The 17,494-nt window shown below is 38.0% G+C and overlaps 1 protein-coding gene across 6 annotated transcripts in view; it reads left to right on the top strand.

The window, feature by feature from the left end:
* Cpq (carboxypeptidase Q) overlaps nt 1-17,494 on the top strand; it is a 568,473-nt gene that overhangs the window by 224,918 nt on the left and 326,061 nt on the right. The window lies entirely within an intron of this gene.

The following is a 17,494-nucleotide window of genomic DNA, read 5'->3' as shown; positions in this document are numbered from 1 at the left end:
TAGGCTTGTACAACAAACGTTTTACCAACTAAGCCATTTCTCCAGCCCCAATATTTCATTTTTTTAAAAGTTCATTTTCATTCATTGCAAGTATTTCATCCTTGCTAACATTTTACATTTTAAAGATCTATGTTTATAGTAATGTATGTTGTACAGTTTATTTTTTTCATTTTTGTACATTCTATAGGGTTTTAAATAGCATTTATCTGGAATCTATATTTATTCATAATATATTTTGATGATTTGTCTTTTTATTTAAGAATCTGATTAAGTATTTTCATTTGACTAAAAAATTATTGCATATTCTTTGGATATTTTATGATAAAATACATTCATCATGAATAAACTCATTGAACACAAGGAATTCATCAAACATCTATAAACGCTTAAAATATGGTTGATCCTCTAAGTTCTTGTTTTATAGAAAAAAAGAATTAGTCATGGCCTTTACTTAAGGAAGCACATTGTAGTATGTGATGTTAAAGCACTTGGCTACAGTCTAACATATGGAGGGCTGTAGAGAAAGGGCATCTCCAACGCTATACAGGTGTTTGCAGAAGGCTTACAGGAAGAGATATTGTGTGAAACACAACATCTGTCTAACACCACCAGGAGGAAGCAGAATGACTGGAGGATCCATACTGGAGAAGGAAAAGCTCGTTCTTTCTTTTTTTCTTTCTTTCTTTCTTTCTTTCTTTCTTTCTTTCTTTCTTTCTTCCTTCCTTTCTTTCTTTCTTTCTTTCCTTCCTTCCTTCCTTCCTTCCTTCCTTCTTTCCTTCTTCCTTCCTCCTTTCTTTCTCTTTCTTTCTTTCTTTCTTTCTTTCTTTCTTTCTCTCTTTCTCTTTCTCTCTCTCTCTTTCCTTCCTTCCTCCTTTCTTTCTCTCTTTCTCTCTTTCATTGTTTTTTTATTTTTTTTATTTTTTATTTATCTTTTATTAATTACACTTTATTCCTTTTGTATCCCCCAATAGGCCCCTCCCTCCTCCCCTCCCCGTCCCACCCTTCCCCCCTTTCTGCATGCATGCCTCTCCCCAAGTCCACTGATAGGGGAGGTCCTCCTCTCCTTTCTGATCTTTTTTTTTCTTTTTTTTGTTCTTCTCAATGCAGTTTATTCAGGAACCTTGAACAATCTTCTGACCCTGGGGAAAGCCAGCCCACAACTTAAAATAGCCTCCGGGTAGCCAACCCCAGCATGCCACGTGGGCAATGCAGATAGGTCCACATACAGGGAAGCAAGCCAGATCCTCAGCCTTAGCCAAATATGGAGTTGTTTGTGACAGAGAGCACTCACCATCGGGAAGGTGGAAGGCAGAAACCAGCTCCATCTTTAAGGCGAGGCATTACACAGCTCCCTACAGTTCCCCCTTTTGGTTTTAGACGCATCAGGCAAGAGTAGAGGTCTGATCTCTGATATTAGAAATAAATTGGGACTTTGTACCAATGTTCATTTAGGTGTCATCCACCCAAAGAGGATCAGACCCGTCCGATATCTTTTTCTCAGAGGCGGGACCACATTCAATCAGACATGCTCTTGGACTTTGTGTCACTAGCATACAATATGAGAATTTTTTCTGTGCTGCAAATCTGTCTAAACAATTGTCTAGCTATATTTTAGGTAATTGGACTGAAGAATTCGATACTATGATGGAGCAGCTGAGAGTGGCCATTGTTACGGCAAATTCTACCAGAGTAGACTCAGGACTAGCCACAGGATTATCATCATGGATTGCTGCAGCCATGAATCATCTGAAGGAATTGGGCGGGCATGGGAGCATTAGCAGGCCTTCTGGTGTTGGTCTCCTTGGTTTGCCTGTGGTGTATATGCAAGATTAGAGTCTCACAACAGCATAATGCAGCCATGATCATTCAGGCCTTTACAGCCATTGAAGCAGGACAGTCTCCCCAAGCATGGTTGGCTACCATAAAAAGTTAAAATGTTACCCTCAGGATGCGAGGCTAAGCACTACACTCAGGGTCAGCCGCTTTCGACCCAGAGAAGAGCATGTCTTTCTTTCTTTCTTTCTTTCTTTCTTTCTTTCTTTCTTTCTTTCTTTCTTTCTTTCTCTCTCTTTCTCTCTCTTTCTTTCTTTCTTTCTTTTCTTCTCCATTCTGGAATTTATTTTTTGAGGGCTTTAGTGTTAAAAGATCACCATTCTTGGTGTTGCATTCCTGGTGTTGAAATTGCAGGTACTGCATACACTACTGCAATGCTATAATTGGATGCTTTTATGCTAAAAGTATATTCTCTTTCTCCTCACTCTTTTCATTTTCAAGTTTGAGTTGACTTCTGAGAATATTTGCACTAAGAAAACAATAAATCTAATTAAGTAAATAAATTAAGCCCCTTGAAAATTATATCTTTTTACTTTATATTATTTATTTTTGTTAATTACAGTTTATTTACTTTGTATCCCAACTGTAGCTTCCTCTCTTTTCCCTTCCCAAACCCATCCTCCCTCCTTCTTCTCCATCCATGCCCCTCCTCCAGTCAATTATTAGGGGAAGTCCTTCTCCCCTTTCATTTGATCCTAGTCTTATCAGGAATCATCAGGAGTGGTGACATTATCTTCCTCTGTGGCCTGGTAAGGCTGCACCCCCTTGAGGGGGAGGTGATCAAAGAGCAGACCAATCAGTTCATGTCAGAGACAGTCCCTGTTCTCATTACCAGGGAACCCACTTGATTAACTTCTTTAGGTGTACGTATTTTAGTATGTTTATCCTATATATCTAATATACACTTATGGGTGAGTATATACCCTGTGTGTCTTTCTGCTTCTGAGATACCTCACTCAGGATGATCTTTTCTAGTTCCTACCAGTTGCCTGAAAATTTCATGATTTCCTTATTTTTAATGGTTGAGTAGTATTCCATTGTGTAAATGCACCACAATTTCTGTATGCATTCCTCAACTGAGGGACATCTGGGTTATTTCCAACTTCTGGCTATTACAAATAAAGCTGCTATGAACATGGATGAGCAAATGTCTTTGCTGTATACTTGAGCATCTTTTGGATATATGCCTAGGAGTGGTATAGGTGGATCTTGAGGTAGCACTATTCCTAATTGTCTGAGAAAGTGCCAGATTGATTTCCAGAGTGGTTATACAAGGTTACATTCCCACCAGCAATGAGTAGGGTTCCTCTTTCTCCACATCCTCTTCAGCATGTATTGTCACTTGAATTTTTGATCTTTGATTCTCGTGGGTGTAAGGTGAAACACCAGGGTTGGTTTGATTTACATTTCCCTGATGACTAAGGATGTTGAGCACTTCTTTAGGTGTTTCTCTGCCATTCGATGTTCCTCTATTGAGAATTTTCTGTTTAGCTATGTACTCAATTTTTTTAGTTTGGGTTACTTGATTTGTTGTCTCTAACTTTTTGAGGTCTTTATATATTCTGTATGTTAGCCCTCTGTCAGATATAGGGTTGGTGACGATCCTTTCCCAGTCTGTAGGCAGTAGTTTTGTTTGGATGGTCTGATGTCCTTTGCTTTACAGAAGCTTTTCAGTTTCATGAGGTCCCATTTATTGATTATTGCTCTTAGAGCCTGTGCTGTTGGGATTCTGTTCAGGAAGTTGTCACCTTCTGCCAATGAATTCAAGGCTCTTCTCCACTTTTTCTTCTAGCAGGTTTAGTGTGTCTGGTTTTATATTGAGGTATTTGATCCACTTGGACTTTAGTTTTGTGCAGGGTGATAAGTATGGATCTATTTGCAATTTTCTACATGTAAACATCTAGTTAATACAGCACCATTTGTTGAAGATGCTATCCTTTTTTCCATTGCATGGTTTTGAGGTCTTTATCAAAAATAGGTGTCCATAAGTTTGTGGGTTTATTTCAATGTCTTCTATTTTATTCCATTGATCCACCATTCTGTTTCTATGCCAGTATCATGCAGTTTGTACTCCTGTTGCTCTGTAGCACAGCTTGAGATCAGGGATGGAGATATCTCCAGAATATCTTTTATTGTAGAGGATTGTTTTAGCAATTCTTGGTTTCTTGCTATTCCATATGAAGCTGAGAATTTTTCTTTCAAGTTCTGTAAAGAATTGTGTTGGTAAGTTGATGGGATTTGCATTTAATCTGTAGATTGCTTTTGATAAGATGGCCATTTTTACTGTTAATCCTGCCAAGCCATGAGCATGGAAGATCTTTCCATCTTCTGATATATTCTATTTCTTTCTTCAGACTGGAAAGTTTTTCATACAAGTCTTTGACTTCCTTGGTTTTAGTCACACCAATGTATTTTATGTTCTTTTTGGCTACTATGAAGGGTGTTGTTTTCCTAATTTATTTCTCAGCCTTTTTGTCTTTTCTTTTATATACAGGAAGCATACTGATTTTTTTGAGTCAATTTTTTATCCAGCCATTTTGCTGAAGGTGATTATCAGATGAAGGAGTTCTCTGGTAGAATTTTGGGGTCACTCATGTATACTATCATATCATCTGCACATAATGATATATTGACTTCTAGCCTTCCAAACAGTATCCCTTGATCTTCTCTAGTTGTCTTATTGCTCTCCCTAGGACTTAAGTACTATGTTGAAGAGATATGGAGAGAGTGGGCAGCTTTCCTTTGTCCCTGATTTTAGTGGGACTGATTTAAGTTTCTCTCTGTTTAGATTGATGTTGGGTATGGGCTTGCTGTATATTGTCTTTACTATGTTTAGGTAAGTGCCTTGTATCCATGATCTGTCCAAGACTTTAAACATAAATGGGCATTGGATTTTTCAAATGCTTTTTCTGCATCTAAGGAGATTATCATGTGTTTTTTTTCTTTCAGTTTTTTTTTTAATATGGTGGATTACATCAATGAATTTCTGCATATTGAACCACCCCTGAATACCTGGGATGAAACCAATTTAGCCATAGTGGATGATATCTTTAATGTGTTCTTGCAAGTATTTGTTGAATATTTTTGCATCAATGTTCATAAGGGAGGTTGGCCTGAAATTCTCTTTCCTATTTGGGTCTTTTTGAAGTTTAGGAACCAAGATGACTGTGGCTTCATAAAGTGAGGTTGATAGTGTTCCTTCTGTTTCTATTTTGTGGAATAGTTTGAAGAATATTGGTGTTAGCTCTTCTTTAAAGGTCTAGTAGAATTCTGTGCTGAAACCGTCTGGCCCTGGGCTTATTTTGGATGGGAGATTTTGGATGACAGCTTCTATTTTCTTAGGGGATATAGTACTATTTAATTGATTTATCTGGTCTTGGTTCATCCTTGGTAAGTTGAATTGGTCAAGAAAATTGTCCATTTCATTTAGATTTTCAAATTTTGTGGACTATAGACTTTTGAAGTAAGACCTAATGATTGTTTGGATTTCCTCAGTGTCCATTGTTATATCGCTCTTTTTGTTTCTAATTTTGTTGATTTATATATTGTCTCTCTTTCTTTTAGTTAGTTTAGCTAAGGGTTTGTCTATCTTTTTTTATTTTCTCAAGGAACCAGTTCTTGGTTTCCTTCATTCTTAACTTGTTTTATTTGTTTCTAATTCATTGATTTCAGCTCTGAGTTTGATTATTGCCAATTGTCTACTTGAACTCTTGGGTGTGTCTGCTTCATTTTTTTAAGGGCTTTTAAGTGTGCTGTCATGTTGCTTTTATGAGATGTCTCAAAATTCTTTGTGAAAGCAGTTAGTGCTATGAACTTTACTCTTTCATTGTTTCCCGTAATTTTAGGTATGTTGTGCCTTATTTTCATTGGATTAAAAGAAGACTTTAATTTCTTTTTTTCCTGACCCAACTGTCTTTGAGTAGTGAGTTGTTCAATTTCCATGTTTGTATAGGCTTTTTGCTATTTCTGTTGTTGTTGAGATCCAGCTTTAATGCATGGTGGTGAGACAGGATGTAAGAGATTATTTTAAACTTCTTGTATCTGCTGAGGCTTGCTTTGTGACCAGCTATATGATTTATTTTGGAGAAGGTTCCATGAGGTGCTGAGAAGAAGGTAAATGCTTTTGTGTTTCAGTGAAAGGTTCTGTAGATGTCTGTTAGATCTATTTGATTTATGACCTCTATCAAAGTCATTGTTTCTTTGTTTAATTTCTGTTTTGTTGATCTGTCTTTTGTTGAGTGTGGGGTGTTGAAGTCTCCTACTATTAATGTGTGGGGATCTGTGTGTGGTTTAAGTTTTATTAATAAACATTAACAAATGTGGCTGCCCTTGTATTTGGGGCACAGATGTTCAGAATTGTGATGCATTTCTGCTGGAATTTTCCTTTGATTAGTATGAAGTGTCCTTCCCCATCTCTTTTTTTTTTTTTAATTTTGGTTGAAAGTCTATTTCATTAGATATTAGAATGGCTACTCCTGCTTTTGTCTTGGGTCCATTTGCTTGGGAAACTGTCTTCTAGCCCTTTACTCTCAGGTAATGTCTATCTTTATGACATTTATGCATGCAACAGCTTGTTGGGTCATGTTTATGCATCCATTCTGTTAGTTGTGTCTTTTTATTGGAGAACTGAGTCCGTTAATGTTGACAGAGATTAATGACCAGTGGCTGTTAGATCCTTTGGTTTTGATGTTGGCTGTGTTCTTGGCTACTTTTAGTTTTGCTGTAGTGAGGTTATTTATTTCCTGTGTTTTCCTGAATGTAGTAAGTTTTTCTGGGTTGCCTTTTTACTTCTAGTATTTTCTGTAAGGGTGGATTTCTTTGTAGGTATTGTTGAATTTTTTTTTATTATTGAATATTGTGTTTTCTCCATCTATGATGACTGAGAGTTTTGCTGGGTAGAGTAGTCTGGGCAGACATCTATGTTCTCTTAGGGTCTGCATGATATTCATCCAGGCCCTTCTGGCTTCCATAGTCTCCATTGAGTAGTCAGGTGTGATTCTGATGGGTTTGTCATTATATGTTACTTGGCCTTTTTCCCTTGAATCTTTTAGTATTTGTTCTTTGTTCTATATACTTACTGTTTTAATTATTATGTGGCAGGAAGATTTTCTTTTCTGGTCTAATTTATTAGGTGTTCTGTAGGCCTATTGTATGCTTATAGGCCTCTCCTTTAAATTGAGGAAATTTTCTTCTATGATTTTGTTGAAAATATTTTCTGGGTCTTGGAGACAGGAATCTTCTTTTACCTCTATTCCTATTATTCTTGCCTTTTTTCTTTTTATGTTGTCTTGTATTTCTTGAATGGTTCATGTCAGTAATTTTTTAGATTTATTATTTTCTTTGATGCATACATCAATTTTTTCAATTGTATCTTCCACACCTGAGATTCCTTCTCCCATCTCTTGTAGTTTGGTGGTTATGGCTACCTCTGTAGTTCCTGTTTAATCTCCTAAATTCCTCCTCTCCATGATTTCCTACATTTGTGTTTTCTGTAATTTTTTTCCATTTCTATCTTTAAGATCATCCATCATTATGTTGATTTTCTTCATCTATCTGACTGCATTTTCCTGTTTTTCCCTCAATTCTTTCACCTGTTGTTTGAAAATTCCTCTGTTTCTTTCAGTGACTTAATTGTTTCCTCTCTAAAGATTACAAACTGTTTGTCTGCATCTTCCTGTATTTCTTTATGGATTGCCATAATCTGTTTGACTTTATTTTCCTCTAATTCTTTGCAGATATCCATAATCTGTTTTAGTTTTTCTTCCTTTAATTATTTACACATTTTATTTGCTTCTTCCATTATCCTCTTCATTAGCATAGATGTAAGGTCATCTTCTTGAATTTCACTTATCTTAGAGTGTCCAGGGCTACTTGCCCCTGGATAAAGGGTTGCTGTAGATGCTATATGGCTTTGCCTTTTGTTGGTTATGTTTTCGCTGGACTCTACCCATCTGGCTGTCTTAGGTGTTGGTTTGTTAATTTCTGATGCTTGCTGGAATCCTGGGGTGGAGAAAATCCCCTTGGCAGGATTCTGAAGGAGGCCTCCTCAGCCCTTTGGGTATGGTCAACCAAAACTCGGTGCTTCTAAGGCCTATGGACCTATGTGGTAACTATGGTAGTCAGGAAGGCTCTCCTTTCATCAGGTGTCCTGGAAACAGCTGCCCTGCCACTAGGTTTGTTGTTCTGAATTTAGTGAGTTGCTGCTGCTGTGCTTGGGCTGTGTTTGCTGGGCGCAGCACTCTTGAAGAACCAGGGAGTCCTGCGTTTTCCTCAGTTTAGCTAGGGATAACTGATTGCAACTTAGAGCAGTATCTGTGGCCTGATCCCAGGCCTTTGTAGGTGTGAGGTTGGAGATATGTGCCCCAGTACCCTACCACAAGTGGCAGGTGAGCACAGCACTCATACTTACAGTAGGAGGTCAGAGTCTAGATCCTAGACTAGGTCTAGATCTAGACCCAGAAACTTATCTGGCACTGGGTGTCCTGAGGTCAGACCTAATTTTTCCCCCACTGTGGGGTTTCCTCCCGATAGGGACACCCAGTCTATGATATTTTAGGGTCTACAGTTCTGTCCGGGATGGCGAGTAGAGTACTCAGGCAGAGTGGCTCTGCCTCACTGAAGACTGGGTACCTGGGTACTTGGGCGCGTGCACAAACCCATGAACTTTTCCAGAGAACTTTTCAAGGAGCAGGGGTTGGATGAGTGCTCTGAATACACAGCTGAGGTTTCCTTCACTGTGGGGCTTCCTCCCAACAGAGAAACCCAGTCTCTGGTGCCCTGGGGCCCAAAGCTCTGTCTGGAATGGTGGGTCAGGCACACAGCAGGTCATTGGCTGACAACCCTACTCTGGGCTGGTGGCTGAACAACCACTGGACCCCGGGTCCTTTTCTAGGGATTGTCTGGGTAACGTAAGGTCAGTCCCAATTACTTCCTGCACTATGGAGTTTTCTCTCTACTGGAAATTCCAATCTCTGGTGTTGTGGTGCCCACAGTTCTCTCTGGGACGGTGATGAGAGCATGCATGCATGTGGCTCTGGACTGGCAACCCAGAGCCTGTTGGGACTTGGGAACTCTTCTATGGGTTAGCTGGGTGACTTGAACCTGATTGATTTCCACACTGTGGGGTTTCCTCTTACCTGGGAAAACAATTGGGGCCCAGAGTTCTATCTGTTGTTCACTGTGCAGACCCTGTTATACTACTGGTCAGGAACAGTGTCTTCCCAATGTCGCCATCTTGTATACCCCTGAAAATTATATCTTTTATTTATTTATTTTATTTTTTAATTAACTTATTTTTATTGATTACAGTTTATTCTATTTGTATCCCAGCTATAGACCCCTCCCTCATTCCCTTCCAATCCCATCCTCACTCCCTTATTTCATCCCATAACCCTCACCAAGTCCACTTATAGGGGAGATATCTTCCCTTTCCATCTGACCCTAGCCTATCAGGTCTCATCAGGACTGGCTGTATTGTCTTTCTCTGAGGCCTGGTAATCATACTCCCCCCTCGTGAGGAGGTGATCAAAGAACAAGCCATTGAGTTCATGTCAGAGACAGTTCCCTGTTTCCATTATTAGGGAATTCACTTGGAAACTGAGCTGCCACGAGCTACAGCAGTGCAGGGGTTCTAGGTTATCTCTGTGCATGGTCCTTGGTTTGAGTATAAGTCTCAGAAAAGACACCTGGGCCCAGATTTTGGGTTCTGTTGATCTCCTTGTAGAGCTCCTGTCACCTCCAATCTTTCTATTTCCCCTTTGTTTCATAAGATTCCATACATTCTTCCCAAATTTGGCTATGAGTCTCAGCATCAGTTTTGATACCTTGCTGGGTAGAGTCTTTCAGAGGCCCTCTGTGGTAGGCTCCTGTCCTGTTCCCTGTTCTCTCCTTCTTCCAATGTCCATCCCATTTGTCTTTCTGAGTGAGGACTGATCATCTTACTCAGGCTCCTCCTTCTTCATTAGCTTCTTTAGGTGTACAGATTTTAGTATGATTATCCTATATTATATGTCTAGTATCCACTTATAAGTGAGTGTATACCATGTGTGTCTCTGCTTCTGGGATACCTCACTCAGGATGATCTTTTCTAGATCTCACCATTTGCCTGCAAATTTCATGGTTTCTTTGTTTGTAATTGCTGAGTATTATTCCACTGTGTAAATGTACCACAATTTCTGTATCCATTCCTCAGGTAAAGAACATCTTGATTGTTTCCAGATCTGACTATTATGAATAAAGCTGCTACAAACATGGTTGAGCAAATGCTCTTGTTGTATACTTGAGCATCTTTTGGATAAATGCCTTGGAGTAGTATAGCTGAAACATGAGGAAATACTATTTCTAATTGTCTGAGAAAGCACCAGATTGATTTCCAAAGTGGTTGTACAAGTTTACATTTCCACCAGCAATAGAAGAGGGTTTCCCTTCCTCCATGTTCTGTCCAGCATGTATTGCCACTTGAGTTTTTGATCTTAGCCATTCTGATGGGTATAAGGTGACATCTCAAGTTCGTTTTGCTTTGCATTTTTCTGATGACTAAGGACATTGAGCATTTCTTTAATAAATGTTTCTATGCCATTTGATCCTCTATTGTGAATTTCTGTTTATCTCTGTATCCCATTTTTTAATTGGATTACTTGATTTGTTGGAAAAGGTACTTTCTGTTGAATAAGAAGTCTATGTGTGTTAGGGAGTAGAAGGAGACCTGTGGGGAGTGGCAGGTGCCAAGGAAAGAACAAAACCCTGGCCACATTTCAAAAGGTTTTCTACAACACAACTTTGGACCCTTCTTTCCTGTAGAGAGAATAAGTGAAAAGGTCTCTATGTAAGCTGGATAGGAAAAGCTAAGTGTAGAATTATTTTAATAGACTGAACTGGGGTGCCACAGACTGTATTCTCATCTTGGTCTTTTTTAGGAGAGGACAAATCAATATTTCACAAAAATTATTTCTCTATGAAATAGAATGTTCCATGGTCAGTTAGGCTTAAAAATGCTTAGCAAAGCAGGCTTCTTAATTCAGTTATTCCTTAGTGTCTATGAGAGACAAATCTAACTGTAAGAAAACAGGCCCAAACTTAGCCATGCATCTCTCTCTCCATCTTATAAGCTTTCTTAGGTTCATTTCCACTGGATTGTGCATTGAAAACACAGCTCTGATGTCTTCTCTTTTAAGAGCTTAATTGATGCTTTCTTTCATATATGTATTTTCCTCAAGTCTCTCATGTCTCTGCCAGCTCTATCTTTTTGGGTGCATGTGAGATATATATGTGTATGTATGCATTCACCTGTGTGAGTGTGGGTTCATACGTACCATGACTTACATGTGCATGTCAAACAAAAACCTTGATTGTTCTTGGTCCTCTCTATCCATCTTGTTTGGGACATGTTTTCTTTGTTACCCACGTCAATATAAGTCAGAGTAGCTGGAGTGTAAGCTTCTGGAGATTCTCCTGTCTTTGCCTCCCATGTAGCTATAGGAGAATTGGGATCACAGACTTACACTGTTATGCCATGCTTTCTATGTGTTCTAGGGATTTGATCTAAGATCTTCATGTTTAGATAGTTAAAGCTTTACTCATCGAGTTATCTCCTCAACTCTATTGTTTTTTATTTTGAATTTTAACAAATAACAAATGTTAAAAATTTCAAATGTCTTCAGTTGATCTTAGAAGTACCATATAAGTTATAAGGTCAATTCTATTCTGTTGTGGTAAAAAGACATGGGCTCCTACATTAAATGTAAAATGGAAATTTACACTAATGCTAAATAAAACAACAGTGGTCTGCGTTAACTATTATTTGCCTTTGTGTCTGTCCATCTGTCCATCCATTCATCACCAGCCTCTATCCCTGACTGCCTGCTTGCCTGCCTGTCTGCCATCTTGCTATGTAACAAAGACAGGGTTTCTACCTGACTCCAAAATCCTCTCCCAGGGATTACAAGCCTGCATTAACACACCCAGTTAGCTGATGTTTAGGTGCCTTTCAGACTAATTAATTAGTTACAAGGTTTTTCCATTAGTGCTGACACAGATAACAGTATGTAGTTGATTACACAAAACATTTCTTTGGATAAGATTATAGTTGACACCAGCCAAATAATTTTGGTAACTCTCACATTTTTATCACTTTAATAATCACTATTAAATAAACTATATACATTGATATTTTATTATTCTAAGTCTTCACTTTGATTAATACTGCTATAGGTATATTATGTTAGAAGAGAAAATGAGAGAAAAACCAACTGTGGTGAAACAACTATAAATAAGAAAAACTGTACAGGCAAAACCAAAATAGAAGGAAAAACGTGTTTTGTGATGTTGAGTTTGAGTTACAAATTATATAACAAAATTAATATTTATGTCATGCTTTCTAAATTAAAAAAATGTGAAGTGTAAAATTTGAGTTATTTAAAAAACTTTCTTCATTTGTTTCACAGACAGCTACTTTATGCTGTCCATGAATCTTCTCTGCAAATTTATATTTTAGAGAAAAAAACCAGAAGTTGCTCCTATGTGCTATGGATATTAAAATCATAGTTACTTTCTCCCTTAGATCCTGACTATCTTCTACCTTTTACACTTTGGCCATGTTGACTGTCTTGCTTTCTTTGGGAAGACAATCCTCTCTGTCTTCTCACTGGGGTGTATAGAGCTTAAAGATACTGTTCATATTTGTTGGGAATACTCCCAATTCATGCAGCCCCTCTTTACTGTGGAATAGATGTAAGACTCTAACTCTTTCTGCCCTGTTCAGCTGAACTACAGAAGTTGAGAATGAAGATAGCCCCTACTTCTCTCCTGGGCAGGCCTTTTGTTCCTAACTCTTGGGGAATAAGACTGTTTTGGTTTTCTCTTTTGTGATATTATACAGTAGAAACTTTTGTGCTTTTGTGTAGTTAATAACAGTATAAAAGTCTTAAATGAATTTACTTTTACTATTGTTAATGACAGTTTAAAAGTCTGAGATAAATTTACTTTTTAGGTGCTAGACCTAAAATTAAAAAAATAAAATAAAATAAAATCAATTGTTATTATTCGAAGAGTTACTTTCAAATTACTTTCTAAGCCAAACGAGCCTTTCTACTAAACAGAGAAAGTATTTCTTTACTATTGTCTCTAATAAAAAAATTTTTAAAAGTACAGACACAAGAGGCTGCAGCTTCAAAAACACCATTTGCATGCCATTCTCATGGCCATATCCTTTCTTTAGAAGCAGTCCCAAGTTTACATTCCTACCAACAATGGAGGAGTTCCCCTTTTCCCACATCCTCTCCAGCATGTATTGTTACTTGAATTTTTGATCTTAGTCATTCTGATGGGTGTAAGGTGAAATGTCAGGATCATTTTGATTTGCATTTTCCTGATGACTGAGAACACTGAGCATTTCTTGAAGTGTTTTCTTAAACACTTTGGAAATCAATTTGGCACTTTCTCAGACGATTAGGAATCGTCTCAAGATCTAGCTATACTACTCCTAGGCATATATCCAAAAGATGCCCAAGTATACAAGGACATTTACTCAACCATGTTTGTAGCAGCTTTATTAGTAACAACCAAAATCTGGAAACAACCCAGATGTCACTCAATTGAGGAATGGATAAAAAAATTGTGGTACATTTACACAATGGAATACTACTCAGCAATTAAAAATAAAAAAAGTCATGAAATTTGAAGGCAAATAGTGGGATCCAGAAAAGATCATCCTGTACAAAGTCCCAATTTATTTCTAATATCAGAGATCAGACCTCTACTCTTGCCTGATGCATCTAAAACAAAAAGGGGGAACTATAGAGAGCTGCAGAATGCTATGACTTAAAGATGGAGCTGGTTTCCGCCTTCCACCTTCCCGATGGTGAGTGCTCTCTGTCACGAACAATTCCACATTTGGATAAGGCTGAGGATCTGGCTTGCTTCCCTGTATGTGGACCTATCTGCATTGCCCACGTGGCACGCCTGGGTTGGCTACCCAGAGGCTATTTAAGCTGTGGGCTGGCTTTTCCCAGGGTCTGAGGATTGTTCAAGGTTCCTGAATAAACTGTATTGAAAAAAAAAACAAAAAAAACAAACAAACAAAAAACTATTTTCAATTAAAAAGAAAAAAAATGGTAGTCCAAAAATAATAAATAGATTATGCAACAAATGCAAATCAACATATTGAAAAAAAAAAGATCATCCTAAGTGAGGTATCTCAGAAGCGGAAATTCACACATGGCATATACTCACTTATAAGTGGATATTAGAAATATAATATAAGATAAACACACCAAAATCTATATACCTAAAGAAGCTAAGCAAGAAGAAGGAGCCTTGATAAGATGATCAATCCTCACTCATATAGGCAAATGCGATGGACATAAGCAATGGGAGAAAACAGGGAACAGGACAGGAGCCTACCACAGATGGCCTCTGCAAGACTCTACCCTACAGGCTATCAAAGCATAGGTTGAGGCTGATAGCCAAACTTTGGGCAGAGTGCAGGGAATCTTAGGAAAGAAGGAGGAGATAGAAAGACCTGGAGGGGACAGGAGCTCCACAGGATAGAAATAGAACCAAAAATCTGGGCCTAAGGGTCTTCTGAGACTGATACTCCAACCAAGGACCATGCATGGAGATAACCTAGAACCCCTGCATGCATATAGCCCATGGCAGTTCAGTCTCCAATTGCGTGCCCCAGTAATGGGAACAGGGACTGTCTCTGACATGAACTCAATGGATGGTTCTTTGATCACCAACCTCTGAGTGCAGAGCAGCCTTACCAGGCCAAAGAGGAAGACATTATAGTCAGTCTTGATAAGACCTGGTATGCTAGGGTAAGAGGGAAGGGGAGGAGGATCTCCCCTATGAGTTGACCTGGGGAGGTGCTTGGAAATTGAGGGAAGGAGAGTGGGATTGTGAGGGAATGAGGGAGGGACTATAGCTAGACTCCAAAAAGAATAAACTGTAATCAATAAAACAGAAAGAAAGAAAGAAAGAAAGAAAGAAAGAAAGAAATTGAAAAGAAAATAATCAGTCCCAAGCTCCAAGAACCCTCAGTGTTTGTATGTAATTTGCACCTGCAAAACTCAGCACATTCCATATGGAGACACATAAACTGTCCTCTTGTTGCACGCTTTCCATATCAGCAGGCAACTGTTTTCCCAGGCTGCTATGGCCTTGCACATTTCAAAGTCCTCAGCAGCATTAAGAGCCTGGTATCTTTAGAAAGAACTAGTCTGAAGTGATTAGTTTTGAAAGTATTAGACATAGGTATGGCAATCTGGTGGGAAATTTCAAACTTACTTGCTTAGGCATGGCATGTATTTTATGTAGATAAATGGAAAATATTTAGCTGTCATCAAATTATGTCACTTTTGTAAGATGCACAAGAAATTTAATGAGATTTGAGAACCTGGTTTTAGCTTTCAAATTTCACTTTTTACATCCTCAATTTATGTTTTGTTTGTATTATCATACATCTCACAAACTAGGTATACAGAAACACAATTATCCAATGAGAAGAATACTAAGTTCCTCCCCTTTAAAATCTGGTAGTTGATTTTTATAAAAGAATGTTTTACTTGGATATAATCCAAAAGTTATGAAATGTACCTCCACGTTGTATAATACTGTAATTTTGATATTTTCACAGTTGTTTAATCATGATCACCGATTTCAGAACATTTTCATTATTACACCAAAGAAACTGCATACCTAAGAACATTTACTCACATTGCCTTCTTGTCTACCATTCATAAACAAGCTAAATTCTACTTTCTATCTCCAAAGATATGTCTGCTCTAGCCATGTTATATAAGTCAGATCTTACAACATGTATTCATCTGGATCTTTCCTAACTTATAATAATGTTTCCAAAGTCATCTTTGCTGCATCATGTACTAAAGCATCATTTTAAATGGCTGAATAATATTCCACACTATGTATATAACATGTTTACAGTGGCGATTGGTTGATGGATATTATGCTTATTTACACCATTTGACTGTTACAAATAATGCTGCTACAGGTTGTATGAAAAGTATATTTTCAGTAAAAATAAAGTCCAGAGTATGGTTAAAATTAAAAAACAAAGAAGAATGCTGCTGTGAAATTTTTGAGTGGGTATGTTTTTTAGTTCTGGTGTGTTTGTGTGTGTGTGTGTGTGTGTGTGTGTGTGTACACTGAGTCATATGATATATTAATGGTTTTTCTTGGCACTGTCACAAAATAGCTAACCAAAGCAACTAATCATGGAAGATTAAAGGAAGGTATTATAGGACTCAGAGAGACAAGAGCTTGTAGGAAGAAGTTCTTCACTTGCCTGCAAGTTCGGAAAGCAAAGAGATTGGGTTTGTACCTTTCAAGGGTATTACCTTCAAGGACCATGCATTGTGATCTGTTCTGCTGTTCCGGCACAGTCTCAAACTTTCCACAACCTCCTGAGACAGCATCACAAGCTGGTGCCCAAGCATTCAAATGCATAGGAAGTGATAGATACTTCACAGATGTTAAGTGCATTTTTAGTTTTTGAGGAACTGTAAATTGTTTGCCAAAACAAATTGCCATTTACATCCTGTCAGCAGTGAGTGCTTATTCCATCTCCCCAGAATCCTCCCCAAGACTTGCTTGGATCTGTCTGTTTTCTCAAAGCACCCTTAGTGAGTGTCAGATAACATTGCCTCATGTATGTGATTTGCATTTCCCTGATGTCAGAGGATATGGAGAAACTTTTTGTGTTCTTCTTGCTCATTGCTCTGTCGTTTTTGGAGAAGTATTGATTGATTCCTGGATTTTATTTTTATTATTGAATTGTTGAAACATTGTGTATGTGTTAAAACTGTTCAGTTTTGATTTTAGCATCTTGATCTTACTAATTTTTTGGGTTATTCAGAATTTTAGTCACCATGACAGTTATAAATTCTGAGATAAAGAATTTAAAACAGGGCAGAATTATTTTGTCTCCTAGTTTCATGGTTTCAGTCCAAGGCCGATTATAACCATTGTATTATGGTGAAGATAAGGCAGAATATCATGATGAAAGGAGCACATGGAAGAGGCACTACAGGGAATTTCTGTGGTAAAGGGATTCCTCCTTCTTTTTTATTTTATCTGGGCCCCCAGCCTTTGTGTGATATTGTTTGCATTCAGACCTTCTCCCCTAGTTACTCTTGTCTAGAAATGTTATCAGTCACACTCATACTCACAAGCGTACTTTCCTAACTCTTTAGTATCTCTCCAAACAAGTTGAAAACTAAGAGTTACTGTCATAGAGGCTTGGGAGATGGCTCAGGGGTCAAAATATTGCTTGCCATAAAAGTGTGAAGACCAGAGCTTGGGTTTCTAACACCCATATAAAAACTGGGTAGATGCGGTAGCCTGTTAGCCTGCCTGCCCGTTATCCCAGAACTTCAGGTGTCTGAAACAGGGGCTCTCCAATTCTATGCTAGATTAGACAGATAGATTAATACCTAGATTAGATAGATCAGCAAGTTCTAGGTTCATTAAGAGACTTTGACTCAGTAAATGAAGCAAGAAACACTAGAGAAAAATACCTTAAATCAACTTCTGACCTCCAAATGTACACATACATATGTACAGTTGTACACCACACATATGTGTGGACTCATACATGCAGGCATGTATACATACAGATTAACCATGACATGTAATAGTTTCTTTT

Source organism: Meriones unguiculatus, chromosome 1 (assembly GCF_030254825.1).
Source record: "Meriones unguiculatus strain TT.TT164.6M chromosome 1, Bangor_MerUng_6.1, whole genome shotgun sequence".
In the NCBI taxonomy this organism is placed as follows: Eukaryota; Metazoa; Chordata; class Mammalia; order Rodentia; family Muridae; genus Meriones; species Meriones unguiculatus.
Note: the sequence above shows the minus strand (reverse complement) of the source record. Positions and strands in the feature narration are given on the sequence as shown.